Source organism: Phacochoerus africanus, chromosome 4, assembly GCF_016906955.1.
Source record: "Phacochoerus africanus isolate WHEZ1 chromosome 4, ROS_Pafr_v1, whole genome shotgun sequence".
NCBI classification, from domain to species: Eukaryota; Metazoa; Chordata; class Mammalia; order Artiodactyla; family Suidae; genus Phacochoerus; species Phacochoerus africanus.
The window spans coordinates 127,618,038-127,623,315 of NC_062547.1; the positions used below are offsets into that span (position 1 = coordinate 127,618,038).

General features: G+C 45.7%; 1 pseudogene; it reads left to right on the top strand.

Annotated features, from left to right (window-relative positions):
• The first annotated feature begins 452 nt into the window (after nt 1–452).
• LOC125124717 (regulator of nonsense transcripts 1-like) lies at nt 453–3,555 on the top strand (annotated as a pseudogene).
• The last annotated feature ends 1,723 nt before the right edge of the window (nt 3,556–5,278 follow it).

Here is a 5,278-nt window from a genome sequence, read left to right on the forward strand (position 1 = left end):
ACCAGCCTTACAAAGACTGGAACCCAGCTGTGGATCAGCTCAGTCCACCAGAATTAAAGTAATCCATGCCTACTCTAATCATCTGCCAGAAGCTAAAGAAATCCTCTCTAGAGAAAAATAACGTTTCTAGAATGCCCATAACTTTTACACATAACTTTAGTAATTCAATTTCCGAAATTTGCCAGATACACAAAATAAGAGATGGGGGGGAAGGCAATAGAAACTGATGCACAGGTGATCCAGATATCATTTGCAGGGATGTTAAAATAACTGCGATATTACTATGACAAGATGTAGAAATCAATCTCAAAACTGAAATTTATATCAAAAGAATAAAATGGAAATTTTAAAACTAAAAAATAATAATACCTGAAAGCAAGGATTCAATAGAGGCCATCTCACATCCGCTAAAACAGGTAAAATTAAAGCCATGTACTTTACAACAGGTGTTGATGGCAGTTTCTCACTGTGGCGTCAATTTAGGTCCCACCAAGGGCCAAGGGCACAGGCATGGCTGCATAAGCCTCTACCCTGTGGGGTACTTGTGGCATAGGGCCCTCACGGCGAGCAGTGAGTGTGGAGGCAACCCCACTCTGCACAAACATGTGCACTTTCCTGGACCCTGGAGGACACAAACTGGTGTTCAAATTCACCAAGTTCACCTGCCAGAGCCAGACACAGAGACACCCCCTTGCATCCCCAGAGGTGGCAGAAGTGGGGGCTTGTTTTGCATGGGCTCTGCAGCTGGACAGCTGGACTTGCAGGTGGGCCTACATGTGGGCATCCTGCAGAACAAGGCAAGGATGAGAGTGTTGTCAAGACTAGCCAGTTACTCACCAAGTTGAACTTAAAAGATGAAGATGACATCTATTTCAGGAAGGATCTCCCCATGCAGCCCTGTGGTTACTGGGAATACACAGTCCTGCTTGCATGGTTTACTGTGATACCAGTAGAAAGTGGTTCAGTAGGTCATGGAAATGCTTCCAGCAGTCACACTATAAATCACCTCTGAGGATAAAAAGCAAAGAAGTGAGTCTGCACAAGAATTGGCCTTGGGGGAGATCTGGAGTGTTAGAACTGCAGCAGGGGTAAGGTCTTCTTCCTCCTTGGCTTTATTCCTACCAAAGGCACCTGGGTCGTGAAGCTGCAGTGCAGGCAGCCCTGTAGCACCTAGAGCAGCCTCAAGACCATCAGCTGGGAGACTTTACAGTGGCAGCCACTGATCCAGACCACTGCTTCCTAGCCTGGCTGATCACAATTACTTCTGAGCAGGAACAGTTGTGGCAGGTAACCACCAAGTAGATGAGCCAGCTGGAGCAGCTCTAGGAAGAAAATCCCAGACTACAGTGGCACAGGTTGCTGCGGAGATGTGGGTTGGATCCCTGCCTCACAGTGGGTGGAAAGGATCCCACGCTGTACAGCTGCTGCATAGATCACAGTTGCAGCTCAGATTCAGTCTCTGGTCAGGTAACCTCCATATGCCTTGGGTTCAGCCATTTAAAAAAAAAGGAAGTGGGGAGGGGAGGAAGAGAAGGAAGACTTCCACCACCACCTTGAACAACCTAGGGAAGCGAGGGGTAGAGGAGGGACCCCAGTATATAGGAAGACTCTTACCAGTACCAGAATATATTTGGCCCTCTGGTCAAGCTGGTAGCCAGCTACTACAAGAAACTTAAAGAGTTTCAGACTCAAGGTAACACTACATTCAGGTGGGACCTGGGCTTCCATGACTTCACTTTGCCCAAGATAGACTTTGATAATCAGACTTAGTGATAATTTGGTTAAGAAGCATGAAGCTCATGCAGGGAAACAAGATTTGTCTGACCTACAAAAAGGATCCAGTGCCCCCGTGGAAAGGGATCAGCCCTATCATCAAAGACCCTGATGATTATGTCAATGAGATCACCACTAAGCTAGCTGCAGAGCACTTGTGGGCACACCGTGGAGGTAACCCACAACTTCCAGGTAGGTTCGTGTGGAAATCTACTTCATCGGACAGGATGTAGTGTTAAAACATCAGCTATGGAGGCCATCTCCATGTTAGGAGATATACTGTAAACTGCGAGGCATGATAAGGAAGTCCAGTTGGCCAAGTACTTCAGAGCATAAGGGTTCACCACTCTCAGGTTGACTTCTGGAAGACTGTGCTACAGAGACCATTGACCTGAATCCAGGGACCACCAGTCACAGGGAATATGGTGACTTTGGTCACTATCATCTACCATCTGGTTCAGCAAGGCAGTGGGATCAGCTGACCAAGAAGATCCACATACTGGGCTGAAGGTCACGCAGCTCAGCACAAGGGTCAATGACTCCTCACTGTACATCCTGGCCCTGCACAACCAGCTCAGGAACATGGGTAGCATGCCAAAACTCTGGAAGCTGCAGCAGCTGAAGGACAAGACCAAGGAGCTGTCATCTGCAGGCCAGAAGTGGCACTGGACCCTGAAGCATGAAAGGAAGCTGTTCATGAACACAGATATCATCTGCTACAAGTGTGGGTGACTGAGGCTTGCCAAGTTGCGGTTCCATTCCATTTTAACTGATGAAGGCACCCAGGCCACTGAGCCCTGGAATGCATGGCCCCTGTATCCTTGGAGCCAAGCAGCTGGTCTTCGTGGTGATATGCAAGAAGGCAGCCAAAGCTGGTCTGCCCAGTCACTCTTTGAGCACTTATGATGCTGGGAATCCATCCCACCTGCCTCTTCCACCTCCAGGTCCAGTATCACATGTACTCTGTGCTCAGTGCCTTCCTGTCCAACATCTTTATGAGGGCTGTCTTCAGAGTGGCAGCACCACAGTGAATCCTGTGAAGAAGGGCTCATACATGAAGTGGCCCCAGCGTGGTAAGCCAATGTTCTCTGTGACCCAGGGCCAGGAGGAACTTGTTGGCTCGGGCACCTCATACCTAACAGGATAGAAGCTGCAAACATAGAAAAATTCATCACCAGCCTACTAATGGTAAGTACAAAGCTCGACCAGATCACCATCATCATGTCCTAAGAGGGTTGTGCTCCAACTGGCACAGTGCCTGCAGCTTGGTGACTCCCTGCACATCAGGGAAATGGAGATTGCCACCATGGATGTGTTCCACAGGCATGAGAAGAATATGATCGTATCCTGCAGGTAGGCAAACAAGCACCAAAGCATTGGAGTTTTAAACCCCAGGCTGCTTAATGTAGGCCTGGCCAGAGCACAATATGAGCAACCCAAAGGCCCTGTCCAAGCAGCCACTCTGGGTCCACCTGCTGAAGGGGAACAGAAGATGCTGATTTAAGGGGCCCTGAACAGTCTTCGGGAGAGCCTCATGCAGTTCAGCTAGCCCAGGAAGCTAGTCATCACCATCAACCCAGGAGCCCACTTCCGACAACTTCCAGAAGGCCATTATCCCAGGATCAGTGTATTATCAGAGCAGCCAGCACTGGCCTCTGAACATGTGCTTCCAAGGCCATGACCAGATCAGCATGTTCAGTGCCTGCCCTAGGCACATGGTCGCTGTAAACCTTCCCCATCATCCTCAACCTGGTCATGCTACCCATGCTACCCAGGGGCTAGCCTCACCCCTCCCAGCCCAAGCTGTCCCAGGATGGTTATCTCAGTGACATGGTGCTATCCCAAGCCTCCGCATAACAAGGGCACTAAAAATACCAGCAGGGCAGAGGAATAAGGTTGTCCCAGTAGTAGAAGGTGTCTTCTATCAGCATCTTAATTCTGGGTTAAGAAAATAAAAATAAAAAATGGATACCTATTTTCCACTGCTAAAACTGAAGCATCATTTTGAGCAATGGGAGAGGGAGAGAAGCACATGAGCCTGAGAGGTTGTCAGTCTGAGCTCCAGGGTGAAATGAGGAAGACCCTCACTTCAGAGGAGCCCTTTCCTCTGCTCTTTTCTTTCACTCTTTTATTTAAGGGACACTTTGTTTTAGCAAGGAAAAAACCCTGCATTTCTATCCCCAGGCAAGCTCCTTGCAGGTGACAGCTGTGCTAGGCTGAGCCACATGGAGGTATGCTGTTCACACCAGCTTTGAAACCTTGGAAGTCATGCTGCCTGTGTTCTAAGAGGATTTTCATTTAAAGAAAATGCATTTGGGAAGTTTCCATTACTTTTTAAAGACTCTTTCAAAAAAATGCTGAAATAAAGACTTTCCTGAGTTTGTCTCTCAAATCTTAGCTGTAAACCTGAGTGATGTGAGCAGCTTCCAGAAATGAAATTTAAACAAGCCAGCACAACTAGAGATTAGGATCAACACCTGTAACATGATCGCAAGAAGGATTTTTGTTAGCAATTTTAGCTTCCAGTGGCTTCTCCCTACACCTAAGCAAAGAGTGTTCAGGGTCAGGAGGCTTCGTCCTCCGTTGCACTCTGAGAAGCAAAGCACTTCCCTCAGGCGGTATATTCACCCCCTCACTCCCCATCCTTTTGGAAAGTGGAAATTTGAACACAGAGACAGACCCATGAAGGGAAGATGATAGGATGATATACAGGGAGAAGACAGTCATGTGACTTCAGTGATGCATCTATAAGCCACCAAATGCCAAAGGTGGCTGGCAAATATCAAAAGCTAAAAGAAGCCAGGAAGGATTCTCTCTAGAGGCATTAGAGAGAGTATGGCTATCACTGCCTTGATTTCAGACTTCTAGTCTCCAGAACTATGAAACAATAAACTTCTGTTGTTTTAAGCCACTCAATTTTTGATACTCTTTCAAAGTCACCTTAAGAAATTAATATAATTGCTAGTATAATTAATATGGATGAATTTCAAAAGCCTTATGCTGTGTAAAAAGGTCTTACATAAAAGATAAATATGATTCTTAAGATATGTATGATTCATTTTATATGAAGTTCTAGAACAGGCAAAACTAACATATGGTGGGAAAAAATGAGAACAGTACTTGCTCATGGATATGAAATTTGGGATTGGCTGTGAAGGGGTATGAAGAAATTTTCTAGGGTGATGACAATGTTCCATATCTTGGCAGAGGGTTGGGTTACACAAGTGTTTGCATTTATCAAAACTTAGCAAATGAATTTTTAAGGTTTGTACCTTTTGTAGTATGTAAATTCAACTTCAAACAAAATAAAAACTACTAGAAACAAATACTGAATTCTAGCTAATGGTATGTGTGCTAATGTATTTAGAATCAAATATAATCAGGTCTAATTTTCACTGGAAATGCATTAAAGGTTAAGATGGAGTGATGAATATATAGATAGATGGTTAAATAAACACGTGATTATGCAAGTATAATATGAAATTACTGGCAGAATCTAGTTCAT